Here is a 26,696-nt window from a genome sequence, read left to right as displayed (position 1 = left end):
CCGCACCTAGTGCTCCGATTACCACGGGGACCACCGTTACCTTCACCCTCCACATCCTCTCGAGCTCTTCTCTGAGCCCTTGGTATTTCTCCAGCTTCTCGTGTTCCTTCTTCCTGATATTGCTGTCATTCGGAACTGCTACATCGATCACTACAGCCGTCTTCTTCTGTTTGTCTACCACCACTATGTCCGGTTGGTTAGCCACCACCATTTTGTCCGTCTGCATCTGGAAGTCCCACAGGATCTTAGCTCGGTCATTCTCCATCACCCTTGGGGGCATCTCCCATTTTGACCTCGGGACTTCCAGGTTATACTCGGCGCAGATGTTCCTGTACACTATGCCGGCCACTTGGTTATGGCGTTCCATGTATGCCTTGCCTGCTAGCATGTATGTGTATATATATATATATACACATATATACATATATACACACACACACACACACACACACACATATATAATGATAAATACAGATTGCTACAGCGCTCTACACCACCGTCTCTCACCTGGAACAACAGGGGCGTTACGCCAGGCTGCTCTTTGTTGACTTTAGCTCTGCTTTTAATGTGATACTCCTGGACAGACTAATAGTAAAACTGCTGGATATCGGACTTCCTTCTACCACCTGCCGTTGGATGAGAGACTTGGATGCCGTTGGGTGAGAGACTTTCATCTCTTCATATTCGTGCATCAGATTCTATTCAATCTTTTAAATCATGTCTAAAAACGTACTTGTTTAACCTGGCATTCGAGGCTAATTAGGGTAATTTACATCTGGCTTTGCATTTAGATTATATAATTATTTTATATTTTATATCTGTAATTTATATTTTATATTGTGATTTTATCTGTATCATGGTTTTACTGGAAAGCACTTTGGTGTACTTCGGTTTAAAATGTGGTATATAATTACATTTTGATTTTTGATTTGATTTCTGTCAGACTGTGTACAGAGAGTTAGAGTGGGGCCTTATCTTTTCTCAGCCCTCAGCCTTAACTCTGGCTCTCCACAAGGCTGTGCACTAAGTCCCTTACTATACTCTCTGTACACACATGACTGTGTCAGTACCCATCCAGACAACGCAGTCATTAAGTTTGTAGATGATGGTGGAGCTCATCTCTGGGGGAGACGAGACGGCATACAGAGCTGACGTTCAGAGGCTGTCAGATTGGTGTGTAGACAACAACCTGGACCTCAATACCACCAAGACAAAAGAGCTGGTAGTCGACTTCAGAAGGAGGAAGTCTGAGCTGCAGCCTGTCAGCATCATTGGGGAGTGTATGGAAAGGGTGTCCAGTTTCAAATTACTGGGTGTGCACATAGACATAGACCTCCAATGGAGCTCAAACACCTCTGCGGCTTTAAAGAAGGCCCAACAGCGTCTCCACTTTCTGAGAATGCTCAGAAAAATGGACCTGAAGAAGTTAGAAGCTAATTGTCTTCTACTGCTGCTCCATTGAAAGTGTGCAGACATACTGCGTCTGTGTATGGTTCTCCAGCTGCACCACGGCACACAAAAAAGCACTTCAGAGGGTCATTTATGTGGTCCAAAAAATCGTTGGACATTCTCTTCCCTCTCTGAAGGACCTGTACAGCACTTGCTGTCTCAAAGGGCACGCAGCATCCTACGGGACTGCACACACCCAGGACACGGGTGTTTAAGCTGCTGCCGTCTGGCAGGAGGTTCAGGCTGCTGAGGTCCAGGACAAACAGACTCAAGCAGGGCAATAGCCCTAATCAGTGCTAACAGCTGACATGATTGGTTACCTCCCTGGACTTTTTTGGGAGTAACAATAATAACAATAATAATATTTATAACAGGGTGCAATAATAATGTGGAATAAGAACAATGTGGAATAAGAACAATGTGGAATACACATACACTTCTTCTTTTTATTACTTAAGTTACTGTGTTGTGTGGTGTTGTGTTGTGTCATGTTGTGTTGTACGTAGTGCCGATGTGGGACAGTTTTTCCAATTTCATTGTACTATTGTATCATGTATGACTGTGCAATGACAATAAAGAGTTATCTTATAAGGGTAGTATAAATGGTGGAATAGTTATGAAAATATTATGTACACAGAGAACAAATATACAGAGGAGCTACAGACAAATGTACAGATGTACAGTGTATTCCAAACTGTAGTAAAATGTTTTAATGCAGAGAACTTTAAAATAAACAAGCTTTCCTCGCCGTGGTTGATCAGGGGTCTTGTTTGCTCTGATAAGGCCAAATGTTTGTTTTAGGTTTTTAACAATGTGACTCAGTAACATGAGCCTCAGCAACCATGACACAGATGTCCCGTGATGTTTAACCTTTATTCACACTCACAGTCAACTGCTTTCTACAGCAACGCCCTGCATCACCTGCTACAGCACATAGCCGAGGTTACTGATACTAATCCTACCATTAACTTCTGTTCATGCAGCTGGTGTGGTCAAGATGTTTTATTGATAAACAGTTTTTTTTAGTGTAAAACTGAAAGCCTTGTGCTGTGGCTTTGTGGGAGTGTTGCTTTTTAAAAAAATGCATTCTTGGAAACAAACATGAGAAAGCTTCACAAGTGGTTAATGCAGGGCTTTGTGTTTCCTTGATGTTCGTTCAAAGTTGGAGGCGTGACAACATGCTGATAGGGAAGCAGATTTTTTTTTATTCAAAAGTAGGTTTTGTAATAATCTAATAATCAGTCATCTTAAAAAAACAACAAAAACAAAAAATTCAAAGCTAAAAGCCCACCCTAACTTTATCTGTTAAACTTTCTGGCTCGCATACAGCTGGGTGTTTTACAGGTCATGTGATCCCCATCAATGCCGCCTGCTACAATCATGTGATGATAATGAAATGGTGATAAAAATGTATAAAGAACATATAAAGTAAAACATTTATAGAAATGAGATGAGAGTTTAAAGCTGCTAATCTGGTGATTCACACATAAAGCTGTAAAGTAAATTTTTAAATTCAGGTTACTTGTTTTATCACTGAGGGCGCTCTCAGTGCTGCTGTTTATTTCTAATCTGACAGCTGCTCATTAGAGCTCTGAAACTTTAAACTGGATCCAGTTAAATGTTTAATTGTATTGACTGAACTGTATTTTGGTGTATGCTCTGTGTTCCAGCAGATGTTTTCTAGGAAGAGTGACGCTGTTATCCAATGATCTGATTCGTCAGTAGGTGGTGACTTCATGTCTGTCGATCGCTATTGTGCAAACTAACCTAAAGCCTGAACCAGGTAGCAGGAAATCATCTTACCCAGGTAACTTGAGGGTTAACCTGGGCTGTGTTTTATAAGCATTTAAATATGATCCTTAAACACAACATCTACACTGTACTTGCTGTACTAGTCTACATACTATGTCCATGTTTGAATTCTGGTTTTTAAATGCAATCTTTACTTTCAAACCCTTAAAATGGACTTTACTGTTATATTTTTATGATCTTTGTATATTTTTTATTATCAGGATTTAATCACTATGTATAATAATTTCATTGACTGGAGATGGTGACACTCACAGGGATCACTTTCTGTGGAAAAAGAGACATATGATCGTTTGAACATGTTAACTTATTAAGGTCATAACCAGCTTTAACCCAGCTCCCACTGTTAGAGGAAGATAATCCAGATGATGGAAAAGCACTGAGGGTACATTGAACTCTCTTCATAATACACGTCTCCATGACGAAATGTAAATGAAAGAAGTATCAAACAATTGTTATTATATTTTCAACCATAAAATGTTAAAGGCTAGACCACGTCACTTTATTTATGAATGCAACTCCTTTAAAACTGTCTGGACTTGGGAGGTTTGTTAACCTAAAAACTCTAAGAAAAAAACAAAGTTTTATCTGTAGTTCTTTTTCCTGGTATTATCAAACCTGTTTTGCATGAGAAAAATGCAGGAACAAAGAGCCCTGTCAATCACACTGCACTCACTAAGTAACTGAACATCAAATTTAAGTGTATTTGTGTGTTACATTGAACCGTGGGCTCACATATCGACATATTTACGTGTAATGCTGATTATATCAGTATGTGCTATATATGTCAGTGGTAGAATATAGAGTCACAGATGTAAACAAAACACATATTTTACCTAGTAATTGGGGTTCAGCATGCTTCCAGTTGAGGTGTGGCTTTACATTTAAAGAGTGGCAGGTGACAGGTGAGTCAGTTGATCAACTTATTGGTGAAAATTTTTTGTCTTTGGGGTCATAGAATAAGAATTTATGCCCTGATGAGAAATCTATGACCATACAGGTTTTATTTGATGAAAGAAGAAAAAAAAATCATGAAAAAAGTCAGGATCCAAAGATCTTTAAAAATAGAGCCAACACACACACATTCAAACATGATTATTCTGACCGCAGTGGTGATCAGAATTAATTTGCTCTTATTTAGAATGGATCTTTTTTCTATTTTTCCTCATGTTCTGTCAGATACATCCTGTGACAAAGTGGGTGTTCACTGAGCATGCCCAAGGGTTCAAATTAGGAGAGCAGTATATGTACAAGTGACTTATTTATTCTCTTGGATATGTATGGCGTCACAAAGAGGGAATATCCTTATATGGTCATCTCAGCTACACAGTTCAGACTGAAAACCCACCTACCTGCTGTTGAAAGCTTCAGTTTATGAGCGACAACAATCAGGAGAATTATTTCTTAAGGGGGAGGAGCTAAACAGTTTGGGAACAAACTGAAGGGCTGCACATATAAGATAAATGAAGATTATTATGAATTATGCATTATGAATTATGCAAATCTACTCTTGTGGAGAGCAGAGTAGATCCACTTTAATTTAAATGAGCCTACAGTTAATACACCTCCAGGCTTCTTCCACACTGCTTTTGTCACGGGAGGCGGCTGGGACTGCGACGCAGACTGAAAATCACAATTAAACAGTTCTTTATTCACAACAAAACACCAGGTGCAGAGTATATACAGGTGGGGGAAAGCCGGGGGTTCCAGCGGTCCAAAGGTGGGTCCGGGGAAGAGAATGGGTTCTTCACACGTATTACAAAATTACAGTTCCACGTGCTCATTCCTCACTCGCTCGCTCCATTTGGGGGAAATCCTCACACTCGCAACGCCAAACAACTTATGCCCACCTTCAGGGTGTCAAAGGTCAGAGTTACAGGATGGGTCCAGGGAATCTATTCACAAAGAGACGAAGGTTACAACTAGAAACAAACTCATGTAGAAAACTTTAGAATTTCACGAAGCCGGGGTTTTACACTAACACCTGATCATGGATGGTGAGGAAAGTTCTTTGCATTAAAATGTTTTTAAAAATATATTTTAATGTTTTAAATAAACATTTTAAAACGTTAAAATCGTCCAGCGACGAGCAGCTCCGAGCCCATGCCTTAAGAAGTGGCTCAGGAATGTGACGATGATCCATAGATGCTTGATTGGGAACGGGTGTGTGGGCCAAAAGCGGAAGCTCGCAGTGTTGGAGCGAAGAGAGAGAGAGAAAGAGAGAGAGAAATCAAAACAAAAACTTGGCAGACCAGACAGACACAGGTACCATGACCGTTTTAAAACGTTTTAATAATCAGGTGTCTTGTTTGCTATGATAATGTCAGGGTCCTGGGTCCCCTGACCCAGCATGTTTAATTCTTTATGATTTTTGTAGTATTGTGCTTGTGAGTTGTATCGTTTCTAGTTTCGATCCCTTGCCCTTCGTGTTTCTCTGTGTCCCCTCTGTTCTGTGTGGTCTGTCTGCATGTTGAGTTTCCCTCTGTGTCTTTCGGTTCTTAGAGTCCTCTTTCTTATGGTTTATGTCTCTGTGTTTCTTAGTTGCTGTCTCCACTGTGCCAAGTTTGTGTCTCTGTGTCATACTTCCTGTTTTACTTTGAAGGTCCGTGTCTTATGTAAATGTGTCCTGCTTTGCTTCCTTGTCTCGTCAGTCCTGATTTCTCCCAGCTGTGCTCTCCTTCTGTGTCTCATTCCCAGTGTATTTAAACCCTGTGTTTCTCTGAGTCAGTGTCGTGTTGTCCCTCTTGCTGTGTGGATCTCCCTGTGTCTCCCTGTGAGTCTTAGTTTGTTATTTCCCAGTTTAGTTTGTATGCCTTTTTCGCTGCCAGCCAATAAAGCTGTGACTTTGAGTTTACACCTTGAGTCTGAGCGTCTGCATTTTGGGTCCTACTCCTGCCTGCCACACTGCACTCCTTGACAGATAAGGCCAAATGTTTGTTTTAGGTTTTTAACAACGTGACGCAGTAACAGAAAGCACAGCCATTACAACACAGATGTCCCGTAATGCTTTAACCTTTATTCACACTCACAGTCAACAAGTATGACTGGTTTCTGCAGCAACGCCCTGCATCCCCAGCTGCAGCAGGTTATTGATACTAATCCTATCAGCTGGTGTGGTCAAGAGTTAATTTATAAAAATGTTTTATTCATAAACTGTGTATTTAGTGTACAAATAAAGCCTTGTGTTGTGGCTTAGTGGGAGTTTTGCTTGTTAAAGAAACGCGTCCTTGAAACAAACATGACAAAGCCTGGAAACTGGTTAATCCAGAGCTTTCTGTTTTCCTGATGTTCAGAGTTGGAGGTGTGACAACATGCTAATAAGAAAGCAGGTTTCACTGCATCTCCGTAACATCTGCATAAAAATATAATATCAGTACCAAACGCTGAGGTTACACTTTGTTTGTTACCTGAAAGGACAGACAGAGGATATGTGAAGGTATTTATAACAATGCGCAAAAGCTTGTAAAAGTCAAGTTGGTGAATTTAAAAATAGTTGTTTTGTAATCGAACAATCAATCAGCCTAAAAAAAAAAAAAAAACTCCAACCCTAAAACCCTACTCTAACTTTATCTGTTAAACTTTCTGGCTCACATACAGCTGGACGTTTTACGGGTCATATGATCCCTATGGATGCCGTGTACTGCAATCATCCGATGATGATGAAATGGTGATTTAAAATGTATGAAGAACATCAAAATATATCAGTAAAACATTTATAGAAATAAGATGAGAGATTAAAGCTGCTAATCTTGTGATTTAGCACACACAGCCATAAAATAAACATTTTAATTCCGGTTACTTGTTTTATCTCTGAGTACTGTTATGGAAATTTAATTAACAAAATCTACAGATGACGAACAGTAGGCTAACACCTTTTAATAAACATAAGCATACTTAGGGGAGAGCCACCATTGCAGGGCTGACAGCAGTCTTTCTGACGATCCCAGCAGAGCTCTTGTTTAAATACAGTCAGAACAAAAGCTTTCCACAGCTTTTGTTTACACTACTTGACCCTCTCCTGAAGTGGGGAGATTTAAAACCCCCTAACTCCTCTTACAGGGTCACATAAAGACTGCTCTTTGCCTCTTCCCTCCATCCTCAAAGACAATCAAAAACAATTCACAGACCTGTGAAATTCTCTCCCACTCTGTGCCTTCAATAAAGTTCAAGCTGAATGATCCAACACTTCCCAAGATAAGATCACCAGGCCCCACCATCTGTGTGTGCAATAAAGTGTGAAACAGACATACTAAAACCAAGTGACATGACTGTTACTAAAATATGTGACCAATACATCAATTAAAAGAAATTCCAGTACTCTGGCTCTCTGAGCTGCTGTTTATTTCTAAGCTGACAGCTGCTCATTAGAGCTCTGAAACTTCAAACTGGATCCATTTAAATGTTTAATTAGATTGATTGAAGTGTATTTTTGGTGTATGTTCTGTGTTCCAACAGGTGTCTTCAAAAAACAGTGACACTATTTTCTGATGATCTCATTGGTCATTAAGTGGTTATTTCATATTGGTTGATCTCTAATCTGGAAACTAACCTGACGCATGAACAAGCATTTCATTTTATCCAGGTAGCTTAAGGGTTAATCCTGGATTTCTTAACTAAAGAGGTGATTCACTTTTTACCAGAGTAAATCACCATGGTAACTTGTATTGTTGTGAGGTAACCTGTTTAGGGAGCAGGTTAACAAATCAGTTTTCTAGAAACAGTATCATCATTCCCGGAAGAAACCTTAGACCTCTGTGAGGAGAGTAGGAGGGTCAAGTCTTTGTATTTATTACTGATGAAAATCAGTAAACTGTGTTTCTTTATTTGTTTTTAGTGTTCTATAAGCATTTATATATGATCTTGAAACAGGAGATCTAACTGTACTTGATGAATTAGGGGGGAACCCTGGGATAACTTAGTGAGGTGATAAGCAGCTTTATCCCAACTGCCAATGTTAGAGTAAGTAAGTCCAGATACTGGAAAAATAAAGAGGATATGTTGAACTCCCTTCATAGTACAGGTCTCCATGACAAATGTAAATGAAAGAATTAAGAAACAAAAATGGCTTAGTAGCAGGTCACTTTATTTATGAATGCAGCATCTTTCAAACTGTCTTGACTTGAATATGTAGCCCTGCAAACCAAACAAACAACTCTGAGAAAAAAACCCAAATTTTTTCTGAAGTTTCTTTCTCTGAACAGATGCAGTTTTTTTCCTGGTATCATCACACCTGTTGTGCATGAGAAAAATACAGGAACAAAGAGCCCTGTCAATCAAACTGTTCACTAAGTAAGTAACTAAACATCAAGTCTAACACATTCATGTGTTACTCTGAAGCGTGGGCACATGTATGAACATATCTATGTGTAATGCTGGTTTTATCAGTATATGCTATGTTTGTGAGTGGTAGACTAAAAAGGTACAGATGTGTGGAAACCTCATATTTTACCTAGTAATGGGCGTTCAGCACGCTTCAGGTTGAAGTGTGGCTGTACATATAAAGAATGGCAGGTGACAGGTGAGTCAGTGGATCAACTTATCGGTGAAAGGTAAGTTCAACACTGAATCTCTGCTCATGATCATGTATATATATGTGCAGATGTCAGTAACTTATTGGTGTAATTTGTAATTTTTTTGCGTTTGAATATATTGTGTTTTATTTTCTGAACAGATTTTGCTGAACTCCGCAATTCTCTGAAGTTTTGCTAACGTTTTGAAATGTTTGGAAAGGGTAAATAACACAGTGCTTTACATGTGTACTTCTTTTAAAATATATTAAAAACAATTTTATACCCTAAATATTTAATTTATGACTAATTCCAGGACACAGCCATCACGGACATGGCCACCACGACCATGGGCACCATAAACATGGCCACCACGGCAAGCATGAGCATGGACATGGTGATCACCATGGGGGACATGGTGGTGGCCATGAGGGACACGGCCACCATGGCCACCATGAGCACGGACACGGTGGCGGCCAGCAGTGGCGTGTCTAGAAGATTTTTGTTGGGGGGGCCAGGTAGGGGCACAGATTTGGAGAAGGGTGGCAGATGTAATTGGCAGATAATGTTAAAAAAAAATTCTACCAACAGTTAACCATCATTCAATAACCCTGTAAACCTAATAACTGAATTTGCTTTTGACTCTTATTAGAATAAGATTTTAACCACTACGGTGCAAAGTTTTTAGATACTGCGTTGATGAAGTACAAGAGATACAATCAGTGCTTTGTCAGTGTTTATTCAGCATTCAAGGACAGCAATATTTGCATAGTATTTTTACTGACATATAGTGCACATATGTTTTGGGCAAAAACATTTTTGAATATTAAAATACAAACATTTTTAACATACAATTGCCAAATTAGCCAATGCAAAACTTTATCTGCCTATTAAAAAAAGAAGATAATCTTCTTACAAACTGGTGTTTGATTTTGAAACAGGAAAAAAGTGGGGAAACAAATGAAAAGACTAACATTTGAATGAAACCTGAAAGCAAGTAAATACTTTCTATGCTGCCTTATGGTAAACTTTGGTAATATTGATGTATAAAGAACAACACTGGCTGATGATGAAATACAGTCAGCTGGCATGGTGACACTGCCAGTATTAACCTGCAGGGCTGGACTGGGACAAAAAATTGGGCATTTTGACTAGAGACCGGCCCACCAGGTATTAAAGCCATAAAGCCTTTGAATGAAAACAAACGCTGTTGTGACAGTGATGTACACTGTCTTTTTGGTTTATGTATGATTTCTATCAATTTTACGTCAGATAAAAACTTTGTTCGCAAGATTCAGATAATTATTTAATAAAAGCTAGATATTTTAAATGAGAATAAGTAAGAAAAGTATTTCTTTGTGCCCCCCTTTCCCTGTTAATGCCCTACCTGCCCCCCTGGCAAAACTTTGCTAGACCCGCCCCTGCACAGTTACCAGCTGTCAGCTACAAAGGATCCTGGTGTTATTTGTCTCTCAGAAACAGTTCATAACTTCAACTCATTCATGTCACCTAAAAGGTAAACCTGTTTCTCCATCACCTGTTCAGCTCTCATGATTCAGTAAGGACAGCTCCTGGTTTCATCTTCATGTTTCCCTCTCACCACATATCCAAACCGACATCATGACCAGCAGCTTTACAGCTGTGGCTCCAGCAAACATCAGCTGATACTAGAAATTAATATTAATATAAATTCTAACAACAGCTGATCAAACGTGCTGCTGTTGTTTAACGCGACATCCGCTAGTTTCCTCTTTCTGGTGCAAAGTGGGCGATAAATAAACAAGAGCGATGATCAGCTGATCATTGATCAGTTTCATGATTGAAGTAGAAACAGGAGAGGGAGGGGGAGAGAATGAGAGAAGAGACAGCTGTGCAGCAAAGACACAGAATAACTCCAGCTTTGTGTCTTTTTCATTCTAGCTTAAGTCCGGGACAAACTGCGTCTCTTCTCAGCTCAATACAAAACCTGTAATATTTTCTCTGAATAAGGGACCATTCCATTTTTAAGGAGCCGTTTGCAACTCTACTAACTAAACTTATGAATAAAGTTCAACATCAATAACATCACAGCACCCACCCAACTGTATAGAAACTCCGTCATGCTAGCTAGTACGCAGTACGAGTTATTGTAACTGACTGTAAAAAGTCAGCACAACGAAAATAAACTCCACCTAAACTTGGTTTATATCTGACCCAGATAGACTGCAGGTCATAACTTCTTACCTGAAGTTTAGTTCACCTGACACTCGGACTGCCGGCTGCCTCGGGTCTCTCCTCCTCCTGCCTACCCTTCCCTCATCCACCTGCTAGCCGCTGTGGAAGCTCCGCCATGCTCGATGGCCAGTCCAGCTATGTTAAACTGTTAATCTTTCGCAGAAAAACTGTTTCCTACAGTGCCTCTTTCGTGCTTGGCTCTCCTACCTTTGCTAACATGATGCTCATAGCGCAGAAGCCGATGCTGCATTCACTTACACTCGGATATCTGAGCTTCACTGTGAAAACATAATCGTACATTTGAGATTTTATTGTAATGGCTTCGGGGTGGTACCTGGGGTGGCCAGTCTGGTTGTGGGGGTGGCCTGTGCCCCCCCAGGCCACCCCGCTGGACACGCCACAGGCGGCCAGGGGGGATATGGTGGCGGCCAAGGGGGATATGGCGGCGGCCAAGGAGGATACGGCGGCGGCCAAGGGGATACGGCGGCGGCCAGGGGGGATACGGGGGGATACGGCGGCGGCCAGGGGGGATACGGCGGCGGCCAGGGGGATATGGTGGCGGCCCTGGAGGACGTGGTGGCTACGGGGGACAAGGGCAGGAAGGATACCAAGGGAACTATGATGCATTTGATTTAGAGTAGGCTAGGACACTGGCAAGGACACAGGCACCTTTTCTGCCACAAGAAGGAGAGGGATTGTCACGGGGTGAGTCTGAATACTGCAGCAGTGCAGATTTTATCCACAACTGGAAGCATGACTTGTTTGTGCAATACATCCTGTTAAAGATCACTGAAATTCTCTGTTATTCATAAGATGTGTTTGGAAGGTTTTCACCAAGTGGCAGCAAATATACACTTTAAGCCAATTTTATGGATATTTTGAGGTCATAACTAATTTTGACCTCAAAATAGGGGCGATCGATCACTTGTCTTGTGTGGGAGTTCAGGCTTGTCCCTGATGATGTGAGGCAGATTTCAAGACAGAGGTGTGGCTTTATACAAAGGCAGGGCCAGCAGAACGCAGTGTTTGTGGATCTGCATTGCACAGTATTTCGAATCGCGGCACTATAGGAATAATTACCTTAAAATATGTGTGAATGCATGTGCTACTATTTTTAAATGGCAAATGGCCTGTATTTATATAGCGCTTTTCTAGTCCCTAAGGACCCCAAAGCGCTTTACACATCCAGTCATTCACACACTGGTGATGGCAAGCTACGTTGTAGCCACAGCCACCCTGGGGCGCACTGACAGAGGCGAGGCTGCCGGACACTGGCGCCACCGGGCCCTCTGACCACCACCAGTAGGCAATGGGTGAAGTGTCTTGCCCAAGGACACAACAACCAAGACTGTCCGAGCCGGGGCTCGAACCGGCAACCTTCCGATTACAAGGCGAACTCCCAACTCTTAAGCCACGATCGCCCCTATTTTTAGTTTTATGGATATTTAAATCTATTTACAGATTTATAGTTTTATGGATATGAATCTGTATGATATAAATGGATATATAAATGGATATAAATCTGTTTACACAGTCACTCAGTGTGGACTTTCCACCATTTTAGAGGGAAAAAAAAGCAAATACACAGGCTGCTGATGAGCAGTATATATAGTAATTATACTGTGGTGTAGCTTTCTTATATATTTATTGTATTTGTGCTTATATTTTATGCTTTGTATAATTCTATATTTTACCCTGTTTAAAAACATTTAAGTAAACGTTTTTCTTTTTCACAGTAAATTTCCTTTTTTCTGTCTTCTTTGAGTTATCATAAAAAGTAAACTATTCCCTCATATTAACAGGTAATGGGTCAGCTGAGCCATTGTTAACGGTGCTACAGAATCCTGCATCAAGAGTACAGAGAGGGCCTAGAAAGAGCATATATCACCTATATTGGCTTCTCTTCATTCCCTGTTCAAAATTTAATATAAAATCCTGCTCCTTAAATACAAAGTCTGTCAGGACCAGAGATGGGCAGTAATGTGTTTCTTATAACGTGTTACTGCGTTACTAAACTGTAGCTGTGTCCCAAAACCTAGGCCGCATCCTTCGGAGGACCCGGCCTATTGACCACTGTCAGCAGGTCTACCTCCCGATGAGCCGATTGTCAGATTGGCCGCAGACGAAGACCCCCTGACAAGTGTACAGTCTGCCTTGTACCACATGGGGGCGCCATGCTCAAACACAGTACGGCCAAACGTATTCAGTGTTGTACTTTGCATCCCAGCTGTGGCTTACCTCACCTGGCTGAATGTGGACATGACATCATCTTAAAGTTCAGCACAAAAATACTCACAGACGGTGAACGTCCTGATGTTACTGTAATTAAACCTGTTCATCTTTGCTGTTAACGATAATTTAAATAGTGATAATATTAGTAAATATACCAACGTTAGTAAAAATACAGAATAACTTTGATCAGCTGTGGAGTTACCTGCTGTACAGGTTGGCCTGTGTTTAAAAGGTTTTAACGGTTAATGACTGGTTTCCAGTTTATTCAACAGATTCATCAGTGATTAGACTGAGACTAAAGTTCAATTATACAAACTTCCTTCCTTCTTCCTACCTTAACTTCCTAACTCCGTTATTCATTTCTTTCCTTACTTTTGTGTCATCCTTCTTTACCTCTTTTTTCCATCTGTCATCCTTCCTTCAGTTTGTTGCTTTCTGGATGTAGAGACCAACAAGTCAGATAAAGAAATAAACAAATGGAAGGAGCCATCAACACCTTAATTTAACACATTAAGGAATAAAGTACTACATGTTGTTTTTGTAGTATTTGTTGTGCTTCCAGATTCTGACTTAAATGCACATGAACACAGGCATGAATGCAGGGTCAAACATCATCAATCATCCAGAGAGATTATCAGAGAGAAACTCAAAGAATCCTGAATTATAATCTATGAGTGAATTCCCGAACAGCAACGATGATGTGTTTGTGTGACGCTGTCAGTGTAAAAAGGAAGACTTGTTGTTAGTTAACTTTTTAAAGTTTTCTTTACAGCTCATACTGTTGTCATTGTGTTTGTCTGGAGAAATATTTAAAAAAAAGAATTTTAGCTGGAAAGACGTATACACAGCTTCTTTAATGTCTCACATCTGGATCAAACTCCCAGAGATCTGCAGGTTTTCTGCAGCAAGTTTCCGCTTGCCTTTTATTAAACCAATAATTACTCAGCTCTTAAACTTGACTCTAAACTCTAATTGATTTTCTAGGTTTAACACTGATATTGCCTTACGTTGCTCCTTTTACCCTTATGCCTGTCATATTTTATGCACAGCACTTTGAAATAAATGTTGTTGAAATGAATGTTGAGCATTGTCAAAAACTGAGAATGTCTAATGCTTCCTGTGAAATCTTGCTGCCTTTTCCAATTAAAAGCAATTAGAGTGCAAACTGAACTGAACACAGAGTCCCTCGTCATGTTCTTCTTCATCTTTTCCACATGTTTCCGTCTTTCTTTGTGGCTGCTGAGCATGAAAAACACAAACACAGTGGATTTGCCACATATGAAACTAAGAGAGGAGGGAGACTCCTGGAGCTGCTCAGCCCCTCTGACGTGTTCGATGAGTGTGTTGCCAACATCTTACTGAAAAAACATGTTTTCTGTATAAAAAAAACTTTGATTTCAAAGAGTCATGTGAGGACTTCCTTGCTGCTGCTGGGAATGTCTGAGTGACTCAAGCTGCACATTTGTAGATATGAAATAGGGAGGCACTAAACATGACGTTTGGAGAGTGGAAACCTTTGTTTCCATTGCATACTGAAATGTGGCAATAATCTTCCTAGTAGCAAAGGGCAAAAAGTCAAAGACCGCCTTATTTTCCATTCAAAATGAGTATGCAGAACATTTTCAATCAATCAATCAATCAATCAATCTTTATTTATAAAGCACTTTTCATACAGAAATGTAGCACAAAGTGCTTTACATGGTTAAAAGCAGCTCAAAGCGGCCCGCATGCGCAAAAAAGGACGTCACGCACAACGCGCTCTGTTGGTTATTTACATATGACCTAATAATTATCCTTATTGCTGTTTTAGAGAGGAGCGGTGCTTCAAAGGATAGTTGCAGATTTCTGTCAGAATCTGCAGATCATACAGTACAAATAAAATGTTCACATTTCTCCAATACTGTCTTCCCAACAGTTCCACTAACTCGCGATGTCTTCTCCGGCGCTGATTTTTTTTTTTGTTTTTTTTTTGAATACGCTTTATTGATAAAGCACAAAATACAGATACAAAAATGCAAACACAGTGTCAGGGGGTTTCGTATAAAAAACAAAATAGACAGTCTAATAAAGAATCACATGATATTGAACAGGGAACATAAGTTTATGGTTTTGACAGCTTTTAGATTTTGAGAATGTTGTATGGTTTTAACATATTGTTTGGTTTCATTTAAAAAGCACTGAAAGGATGGTTTTGCGTTAGAAAATTTCGACTTATGTATATGAAATTTAGCCAATAATATCAATAAATTGATCAAATAAAGATAAAGATAAATATGACCTTTATTAGTCCCACAGGTGGGAAATTTATTTTGTTACAGCAAAAGTGCAAAGTTATGTAGCAGAAATTAGAAACACTGGAATGCAATAAAATAAAATAAAATACTATATACAATAGAATAAAAAGAGAATAATATATACAATAGAATAAAATAGAATACAAATACTATATACAACTGAGTAAGAAAATACAAAAGTACAACTTTGTCAGAGAAAGAATTGCACATATAGCAGTCTTATTGCACGTGTGAGGGTTTGATCAGCTGCAAAAGTCTTTGTTGTGGAGTCTGACAGCAGTGGGGAGGAAAGACCTGCGAAATCTCTCCGTCCCACACCGTGGGTGCCGCAGTCTCCCACTGAAAGAGCTGCTCAGTGCTGTCAGAGTCTCCTGCATGGGGTGGGAGATGTTGTCCAACAGGGATGACAGCTTAGCCGCCATTCTCCTGTCACTCACCACCTCCACTGGGTCCAGAGGGCATCCTAGAACAGAGCTGGCCCTTCGGATCAGTCTGTTCAGTCTCTTCCTGTCCCCAGCAGAGATGCTGCCGCCCCAGCAGACCACTCCATAAAAGATGGCTGAGGCCACCACAGAGTCATAGAAGGTCTTCAGGAGTGGGCCCTCCACTCCAAACGACCTGAGTCTCCGCAGCAGGTACAGCCTGCTCTGCCCTTTCCTGTAGAGGGCGTTTGAGTTATGAGTCCAGTCCAGTTTGTTGTTCAGATGAACACCAAATAAAATTCGTTTGCCCTGTGCATGGGGTACTTAAAGAAACCAAACAATATTTTCTCGTAACAAAGAGAGAACTCAGAAAAGATAAAGGAAACAACAAAAACACAAAATTCTTGCCAGAAAAGATTCGTGTATAAGCATGACCAAAATAAATGAGAAATATCTTCCTTCACACAATTACAAAATGTACAGTTAACATCAATGTCCTTTTTATAACGTACAAGAAAAGATTTGGTTGGGTAAAAACGATGAATAACTTTAAAAGATATTTCCTTTACTTTGTTATTTAATAGAAACTTTGACGGTAAGGTCCAAATCATCTCCCATTCCAGGTCCTGGTATAAGTTATTCCAGTAGGCGACAGCCGTTGGGACACAAGTTCTGTCTTTTTGAAACAGAGTTCGTATTTCACGGTTGTTTTTCCTCTTTATAGAGGGGAAACACACCTGACCGACATAGGTAACAGCAGGATCCAGTGGTAAAGGGGTCAAATCATAAACAACAGGATTTCTAAACAACATTAAGACCCCAGCAGGGATAGCATCAAACACTATGGCATATTCCTTTGGTGGTACAGGAAGACCATATGTATTCAAAAATTCTGAGTAAGACAGTAAACCTCCAAGATTTATAAGTTGTGCAACACGATGAATCCCATTATCAAACCAGTTACTTAAAAACACAGACTTATGTTTGTATAAAATGTCTCTATTGTTCCAAATATAGTATCTATGTGGAGAAAAGTTGTGTTTATAAATCAATGACCAGGAAAGAATTCTCCGGCGCTGATAATTGGCGTCTGTCTTGTGTCAGTGACGTAAAAGACGGATTTAATGCGACATGACCGTTCAAACAGCAGTCGCTTTCTAAAACATCAGATATGTATCGGATTCAGTACCACATACGAAAGTGACCAGATCGGATTTGAAAATATCGGATTTGTACCGTTCACACGGTCATACCATGATCGGATATGGGTCGCATAGGGTCAAAAAAAAGTCGGGTTTGATGCGCTTTTGCCTGCAGTGTGAACGTAGAGGCTAATGTGTGTTTTGTTTGGGTTTCCACCGGCCTGGAACTACCAAAAATAGAGAGGGGACAGCCTAACATATGAAACAGGAAAAGACCGCCGTGTAATCCCTTTATTTCAGCAAAGTAACTGTATTCTGAATACCACCTTTTTAAACGGTAACTGTAACGGAATACAGTTACTCATATTTTGTATTTTAAATACGTAACGCCGGTACATGTATTCTGTTACTCCCCAACACGGATATATATATAGCCAAATCTTTGTTTTAGGTGTTTAACAATGTGATTCAGTAATACGAAGCACAACCATCAAGACATGGACGTCCCGTGATGTTTTAACCTTTATTCACAGTCAGAGTCAACAAGTACGACTGCTTTCTGCAGCAACGCCCTGCATCACCTGATACAGCACATAGCTGACGTTATTGATACTAATCCTATTGTTACATTGTGTGCATATTTTTTGTGCTGCATTCCAGCTGCTGGTGTGGTCATGACTAATGTTTTGAAATGTTTTGTAAATGAACTGTGCAGGTAAAACATTTATAGAAATGAGATGAGAGATTAAAGCTGCTAATCTGGTGATTCAGCTCACAGAGCTGTAAAATAAATGTTTTTAATTCAGGTTTCTTGTTTTATCACTGAGTGCGCTGTCAGTGCTGCTGTTTATTTCTAATTTGACATCTGCTCATTACATTTTTATGATGTTTGTATATTTTTTTAATCTCCATTTAATCACTATCATCTGATGTCTTTGAGTGGAGATGGTGACGCTCATAGGGATCATTTTCTGTGGAAAAGAGTCTTATGATTGTGTGAACATGTAGGGAAACCCTGGGTTAACTTAGTGAGGTGATTACCGGCTTTATCCCAGCTGCCAATATTAGAGTAAGTGAATCCAGATAATGGAAAAGTACCGAGGGGATGTTTAACTCCGTTCGTAGTACAGCTCTCCAAAATGTAAATGGAAGAATTAACTAAAAAAAAAAAAAGGCTTATTATTATATTTTCAACCATAAAATATTAACAGCCAGACCAGGTCACTTTATTCATGAATGCAAAGCCTTTAAAACTGTTTTGATTGTGTAACCATATGAACAATACAAAACAAACAACTCTAAGAAAAAAACAAAGTTTTCTCTGAAATTCCTTTCTCTGAACAGATGTGGGGGTTTTTCCTGATATCATCACACCTGTTTTGCATAAGAAAAATACAGGAACAAAGAGTTCTGTCACTCACACTGTTCACTAAGTAACTAAACATCAAATCTAACATTTATGTGCTACTCTAAACCGTGGGCTCATGTATCAACATATCTACATGTAATGCTGGTTTTATCAGTATGTGCTATACGTGTCAGTGGTAGACTATAGAGTTACAGATGTAAACAAAACACATATTTTACCTAGTAATGGGCGTTTAGCATGCTTCAGGTTGAGGTGTGGCTTTACATAAAAAGAGTGGCAGTTTACAGGTGTATCAGTGGATCAACTTTCCGGTGAACAGTAAGTTCAACACTGAGTCTCTGCTGATGATCATGTGTATATATATATGTGCAGATCTCGCTGATCCATGGATGTAATTTGTAATTTTCTCATGTATGTTTGAATATATTGTGTTTTATTTTCTAAACAGATTTTGGTGAACTCAAGGATCTGAATTTTGACGTTTTGAAATGTCTGGTAAATAACACAGCGCTTTTCATGTGTTCTTTTTAAATATGGATTTGATTTTAAAATTTATATCCTAAAGATTTGATTTATGACTAATTCCAGGGCACGGACATCATGGACATGGCCACCACGGGCACCATGGCCACCATGGCCACCATGGACACCATGGACATGGTAGTGGTTTTTTGGGACCTTTCAACCCCGGCTTCCAGCAGCAAGGAATTGGTGGTCACCATGGGGGATATAATGGTGGCTATATGGGATATGGTGGTGGCTATGGGGCATATGGTGATGGCTACTGGGGACAAGGCCAATATGGGCACCATGGGCACCATGGACACCATGGGCACCATGGGCACCATGGACACCATCATCATGGATGTTAAGAAGTGTAGGCGCAGACACAGGGGAGGACACAGGCACCTGTCCTGCCACAAGAAGGGGAGGAAATATCATGGGTGAGTCTGAATACTGCAGCAGTAAATATTTTATCCACAACAGGAAGTAGATGTTATTCAGCTGCAAGTGAAGCGAGACATGTCTGTGTAATACATCCAGAAAAAGATCACTGAAATTCTCTGTTATTCATAAGATGTGTTTGGAAGGTTATCACAGGGTTGTAAGACAGCAAATATACACTTTAAGCCAATTTTAAGGATATTTGGAGGAGGTCATAAGTGAAAAATAAACCGCTCATCCTAACCACTGAGCCAAAAAGAGTTTAGAATTTTAATCAGTGTGAGGAATTTACCAAATATCATCTGTCTCTTCTCCAGGACTCCAGCAGTTCCTGCAGCAGTGACTCTGACTAGATGAACATTTCCGGAGGGACCTACGTGGAAACATTACTATCTCATCCTTTGCTTTCAGTTTTTTTTTTTTAGTGTTTACCTAAAATTATTTTAGCAGATGCGAAAATACATTAAATATAAAGAATATGTAAAACAAAACACTCATTCACATATTTATAAAAAACTGGATGTATGGGTTTGTGGAGTATCATTTTAAGCCATTTTCAAAGATAACATTATGTTGTAGAACTAAAGTCATTTGAACATTTTTCACTGAGTTCATAAATCAGAAGCAGCTATATGTGTGAAATGATGCCAGCTAAATTCTTTTGCAGCCAGCTGCCCCCTGCTGGTCATCAAAGAAAATGCATTTTTTTAGCGTTGAAAAAAAATCCAGATTCTACATCAATCTTTTGTACAAAGACTTTGTGTAAACTCATAATCAGCTTCCACTTTATATTTACTTTGTGTTGAAAAAATAAATATGAAAACTGACTATTCTTCTCTGGTCTGTTCATTTTTTTGTCCGATGTCCTTTTACAGAGCCAGGACTATTTTAGCCATCAAAAAATGCCAGTTTGAGGCACTTTTACATCAGCAGACCAGGAAACTGTCTCTATGTTTTGCATATAGTCTATCCAACAAGACTGGACATTCCGATAATAACACAGCACAAACACAAAGACCATGATTTATTAGTAGCTGTATCAGACACAGATCCTATGAAATCCATCATTGTGTTTGCTGATATTAATTTAACAATGACATCTTGTGGTGGGAGTTCAGGCTTACCTCTGATGATGTAAGCTGGATTTCATAATAGAGGTGTGGCTTTATAAAACGGCAGGGTCAGCTGAACGCTGTGTCTGTTGATCTGCAGTGCAACACACAGTAAGTCCATTCGTGGATATGTAGGAATAATTACGATGAAATATGTGTTTATGCATGTGTGCATCTGGTACTATTTCGTATAAACAGTTTTATGGACAAAAATCTGTTACACGGTCACCAAGTGTGGACTTTCCTACTGATGAGTAGTTTATAGTAATTATACAGTGGTGTGGCTTTCTTATATATTTATTTTACTTGTTCATACATTGTATGATTCTATATTTTTACCAGTTTAAAAACATTTAACTGAGCTTTTGTCTTTTCACTGTGGATTCTTTTTCTGTTATCATTACTATAAAACTATTCCTTCACATTAACAGGTAACGGGTGACACCGAGTTCTTTGAGTTTCTGGTTTTAGATCAGATCATTTGACATGTTTGGGCATAACAAAGGTAAAGAAATCACTTTTATTCCCCGATTCCTTGATTGTTTTTGTAAATATTTATTCACTGAATTTTAAGGAGCAAAATTTTATTTTTAAAATAAGGGTGTCAACCTCAGCCATTGCCAGGAGGATGTCCACCAGGCCCTGCCCCACCACCTTCATGTCCACCTCAGCCTGGTCCATTTGGATGCTGTCCAGTGACCTCACCTTGTGGAGAATCTGGAGGTCATGGTTACGTGGTAGGGCCTGGTTGCAGATCTACTCAAGGACATGGCGATGGCCACGGTCACGGGCATGGGCATCATGGTCACAGACATCATGGTCATGTCATTACTTTGTCTGGGGTTTGCACAGTTGTTATGCCAGTCTCATCAATATTCCATATGTCATTTACAGTTAAGTTGTGTCTCTTTAACACTTCATCAAATTTTTTGAAAAACATTCCACAATTGTTTTTATTAAAACTGGTGGCCGATGTCAGACTTGAAGCTTCGGGACATCTAATGGACAAAGTTGGGTTTCTTTTCATGTAGGCTAAGAACCAGTCTGGTCCAGCCCTCGAGAATTTGCCCCATGATATTTGGATCAATGTTTCACTGCAAGCTGATATGCCAGTTGTTTTACCTGTAATTTTAATCACAAAATATGTCAATATTTCTGATATAATATATTTTAAATTGCCACCATTACAATTTTCTAACTTTCCCTTGTCTTATCCTTTATCAATTCTTATCTGCTTACCTCACGTGGACATAGTCCATAAAATGCATCTGCAGCCCTTATCAGGTATTCTGTTAATTGTTTCTCTAGTTCATCAGTGAAGACCTTCTTTCCACTATGGTATCCTACATGTGGGAGTTTCCTTGATCCCTGATCTTCCAGATTTTTAATTTCTTTACAAGATCTGTGCAAAGTGACATGGGAAATGCCATACAATTTTGCCAGAGATCTGTTGGACTTTCCCTGATTTCTAACATCATTTGATGCTCCATCCAAAATACTGAGGCACCCCTCAGTCAGTCTTTCTTTTCCACAACCTAAGCATACTGTAATTCAAAGAAAAAAAAAAAAGAGTTAAAGTAATAGTGGGGTAAGTTGTAACATTTCCATGGTTGTTACAACTAACCCAGACTGTTGCTGTTACAATTTACCCAGACTCCTATAGCCACGATATGGCTAACATTACAGCTAACGGCTAAAACATTAACACTAAAGACATGCAGAGAATATATCTCCATAGACATACAAATAACATGATTTAAGTTCGATGAGTTTAACTGCAAAGCAGATAATGCTATCAGGAAATTAAATAAAGCAAGAAAAAAAAACAACAACTTACTTTTTGACTTACAAATTAGTTTTTTTCTTCTTAAATTGTCTGTGTTTGTCAAAGGGTGCTGACTTTTCACAAGTGATAGAAGAACTGAATTGGGCATGTACAGAATGAATCACATGATTTGAAACTTAGCCCTGATTGGAGAAATTAGAAGTGTTACAACTGACCCATGTTATGACTATCCCCGGTCTCCCCTAATCTCTTACTTTACTCATTACTTTAAAAAAGTAATCAGTAGTTACACGTTACAGCCCATCTCTGTTGGGGACACACTGTGGGACAGCACAAGGACCCCATATAAGATAATGAGGATTATTCTGAACGTGAAATTATGCGAAGCTATACTCTTGTAGAGAGCAGAATAAGTTTAATCTAAATGACCCTGAAGTTAATACACCTGTTCTACATTGTTTTAAAACATTTTAATGCAGAGAACTTAAAATAAAAAAAGCTTTCATCACCGTGCTTGATCAGGTGTCTTCTTTCCTCTGATAAGGCCAAATGTTTGTTTTCGGTTTTAACCCTTGGGGTTCTATCCTGGCCATTTGTGGCCACTTCACTTTTCTTTTTTCAACCATTTCTGTTCTGTTAATGCAAATGGAATGAAACTTCCCAAAGGTGTGTATTTTTTTGAGATTTTTTAATTTTCAACATCAGCTCCTTAATAATGTCAATAATATTCACTATACACTAAATAGTTCCTTATGGTTCTATCGTGGCCATTTGTGGCCAATTGAAACCCATTATAACCACCTTTTTTGATTCCTTGTTACTGACAGTACTATATCATGCGATTTAGGTAAAATTGCTTTCATTCTAAACTCAACACATGAAAATTGTAGTTTTTAATGTTTTTTACCAAATTACATCATTTACCCATTTTTGGCCAAGCAAGCAATTTCATGTAATATTCTGAGTTTTCTATAGGGGTGTTTGATGGCTTACTGCACTCCAATGGACCAAAAGAATGACACAATTTTGTTTCAGGTTTGATCTTAAAGATGTTAGACAAAGGTTTGTGTTTGTGCATGAAAAAAAAAGTGCCAGTGTGAAATTGCAGCACAACTTTGCATTTGCAAGAGAGAAAAATAAATTATGTTGCCATACGTCCAAGTTCATGTGAATGTCTCTTGATGCAAGCTATTGAGCTTTGAGCTTCCTTGGGAATTTTAACTTTGATGTTCATGATGAAAGCACATCTAACTTTGTTCTTTTCATTAAAAAAATGCACACCAAAATATCTACTCTCCCAACAAAAAAAACCAGAGAAAGAACTCACAGGACACTCTGCAAAGTTCAAAGCTGTAGCTGTAGCATAAACAACAACATACTGGGACTGTTTGTAATTCTGTCCTGGGGTTTATACAGGTGCAGTCGTTTGTAAAGCTATAAATAAACCCAGCACCTTCAAGATCATTTTTGCTCTGGCAAGATGGCAAGACGGTCATATTCACTGCGTCAAGCACTTGACTATATGATGCGCTCAGAAAGCGAAGATGACGAGGAATCCGCTGCATCTGAAGAAGAGGCTTCTTCTTCAGTCTCCTCAGAGAATGACAGCATCACTACCAGTGATGAGGATTACCATCCAGTGCCCGATTCCTCTTCTTCAGCAAGTGAGAATGATACAGAGACAGCAGTCGAGGCAGAGCGGCTAATGGCAGAGACGGTAGGAGAAGCGGCAGACGCCGGGGGGCCGGTAGCTGAGTGGATGTCTCGTTCTGGGAATATTGAGTGGTTTCCCACTGCTGAGGAGACCATGCGCTACAATCCAGTACCCACTGGTATCACTCCAGGGCCCACCCTGTATGCAGTTGCCCGCATTAGCACCCTGAGATCTGCATTTGACCTGTTTGTGACAGACGAGATCATTCAGCTGCTGTGCACCCACACAAACCTGCATGGAAGGCGAAAGTGTGAGGATTGGAGGGATGTGGATGATGTGGAGATGAGAGCGTACATTGGGATTTTGATTCTCGCTGGTGTCTACCGCTCAAGGCGTGAAGCATCGCGTGGTTTGTGGGCTGACAAGACCGGACGGAAAATATTCCGTGCTACAATGCCCCACTACCGCTACGCCCAGATCAGCGCTAACATCCGCTTTGATGACAAGCTCACCCGCCCGGGACGTTTCAGGAACGACAAGCTTGCTGCATTTCGCGTCCTGTGGGAAAAGTGGGTTGCTCGTCTCCCCCTGCTGTTCAATCCAGGAATTGACGTGTGTGTCGATGAGCAGCTGGTTGGATTCAAAGGTCGATGTGGATTTCGACAGTATATGCCCAGCAAGCCTGCAAAATATGGCATTAAAATCTGGATGACCTGTGATGTGGCAACCTCCTATGCTTGGAAGATGGAAATTTACACAGGAAAACCTGGAAGTTCCCGGGAAGTTAATCAGGGAATGAGAGTTGTGCTACAACTGACAGAGGGGCTCCAAGGACACACTGTCACTTGTGACAACTTCTTTACATCATTCAGCTTGGCAGAGGAGCTGCTCCGAAGAAAACTAGCTCTGGTTGGCACAATCAGGAGAAACAAACCAGAGCTCCCTCCCCAGCTTGTTCAGCTGAGACAGAGGAAGATTCTTTCATCTCTCTTTGCCTTCACCAAAACAACCATGGCAGTCTCCTACATGCCCAAGCGAGGGAAGAATGTGCTTCTTTTGAGCACAAAGCATAGAGAACCAGCAGTAAGTGATGGGGAAAAGAAGAAGCCAGCAGCAATCCTTGATTACAATAGGTGTAAAGGTGGAGTGGATAACCTAGACAAGGTTGTTGGCACCTACAGTTGTCGGAGGAGAACCGGTCGCTGGCCACTGGCTCTGTTCTACAATCTTCTGGACGTCTCAGCATACAATGCCTTTGTCCTGTGGAAAGCAGTGCATCCTGAGTGGGAGTCCACCAAGACCCACAAATGAAGGGTGTTCCTGGAGGAGCTGGGCCACATGCTGGTGACTCCAGAAATTGCAAGACGGCCTTGTGCCCCACGCTCAAAAGCAGCCGCTGCTATTGTTGCTGAGATACAGCAGTCAGAATCAGAATCAGAGCACAGCCCATCAACAAAATGAGGAAAAGGTGCGAACTGTGTATAAAGAGAAGAAGAACGGCAACCACTTGCTCCAGCTGTGGAAAGAGTGTCTGCAAAGATCACTCTGCTGTGGTTTGCGTGTCCTGCCTTCCCTGAGTGCGCACGCGCACACACACACACACACACACACACACACACACACACACACACACACACACACAGAAAGAGCATGTATTTTGTACAAACAAGCAATAAAAGGCCGTTTTTGGCATGACTAACAAAGTGGGAGTTTCTTTTATTGGAGTCATTACTCACAGGAATAATACAAAATATTAGTATTATTAATAATTATTTTTGTTACTGGCACTGACCTGCAATGATTTAAAAAAAATAAAAAAGGTTTCGTCATTCAACTGCTGAAAAAATTTGAACTTTTGCTATTTCCCCCCCAAAAACATAGTAGTAACATATAATTTGACTGGTATTCAAAGGGTATAATTTCTGAATTTGAATTATATTTTGGTTTTCATGACTAGGAGTGGTTTTCATTTAAAAAATGAAGTTGGTCTAAGTAGAAAAATGTTTTAATATATATGAATTTTATAGCATTTTGTAAATGTAAACAAGGGGTGGCCATTTTTGGCCACGAACAGTCTCAGAGGGAGTTTTTTTAGTTTTTCTGCCACTGCAGAAAAAAACAATGTTGCATAAATGTCATTGATGCTGTTAATTATTGCTATGCATCTAACCTTCATCATGGTTAGCAAATAAATCAGATGGCATGTATTATTTAGAAAAAAAATTGGGATTTTATGATTTTCTCTATTTATGAGTTGTTATGATTATGAGCTCTAACTGGTATTTAAAGGGTTAAATTTCAGAATTTTAATGAAATTTTGATTTTCATGAACAGCCCTGATGCTAATTTAAAAAATCATGTAAAAAAAACTGGACATTTTTCTTAATATATATGAATTTTATAGCATTTTGTAAATGTAAACAAGGGGTGGCCATTTTTGGCCACGAACAGTCTCAGAGGGAGTTTTTTTGTTTTTCTGCCACTGCAGAAAAAAACAATGTTGCATAAATGTCATTGATGCTGTTAATTATTGCTATGCATCTAACCTTCATCATGGTTAGCAAATAAATCAGATGGCATGTATTATTTAGAAAAAAAATTGGGATTTTATGATTTTCTCTATTTATGAGTTGTTATGATTATGTGCTCTAACTGGTATTTAAAGGGTTAAATTTCAGAATTTTAATGAAATTTTGATTTTCATGAACAGCCCTGATGCTAATCTAAAAAATCATGTAAAAAAAAACTGGACATTTTTCTT

General features: G+C 39.7%; 2 long non-coding RNA genes and 1 pseudogene across 4 annotated transcripts; all 3 read left to right on the top strand.

The window, feature by feature from the left end:
- Window positions 1-6,008: 6,008 nt before the first annotated feature.
- Window positions 6,009-13,588, top strand: LOC106097042 (uncharacterized). 3 transcript variants are annotated; one of them, XR_002058590.2, is made up of 5 exons: window positions 6,009-6,031; window positions 8,460-8,547; window positions 8,930-8,989; window positions 9,082-9,283; window positions 13,019-13,588. It is a non-coding gene; the product is annotated as an uncharacterized LOC106097042 (long non-coding RNA). The 3 variants fall into 3 exon arrangements; XR_001223375.3 differs by lacking the exons at window positions 6,009-6,031; window positions 8,460-8,547 and adding an exon at window positions 8,566-8,807; XR_003216738.1 differs by lacking the exons at window positions 6,009-6,031; window positions 8,460-8,547 and having other exon boundaries at window positions 8,818-8,989.
- Window positions 13,589-20,569: 6,981 nt separating this feature from the next.
- Window positions 20,570-22,804, top strand: LOC102082429 (uncharacterized). The gene is made up of 3 exons (XR_267868.3): window positions 20,570-20,606; window positions 20,927-21,000; window positions 21,096-22,804. It is a non-coding gene; the product is annotated as an uncharacterized LOC102082429 (long non-coding RNA).
- Window positions 22,805-22,821: 17 nt separating this feature from the next.
- Window positions 22,822-25,713, top strand: LOC102077329 (piggyBac transposable element-derived protein 1-like; annotated as a pseudogene).
- Window positions 25,714-26,696: the final 983 nt, after the last annotated feature.

Source organism: Oreochromis niloticus, linkage group LG16 (assembly GCF_001858045.2).
Source record: "Oreochromis niloticus isolate F11D_XX linkage group LG16, O_niloticus_UMD_NMBU, whole genome shotgun sequence".
Lineage (NCBI taxonomy): Eukaryota > Metazoa > Chordata > Actinopteri > Cichliformes > Cichlidae > Oreochromis > Oreochromis niloticus.
The sequence above is the reverse complement of the archived record's forward strand: the minus strand, read 5'-3'. Positions and strand labels throughout refer to the sequence as shown.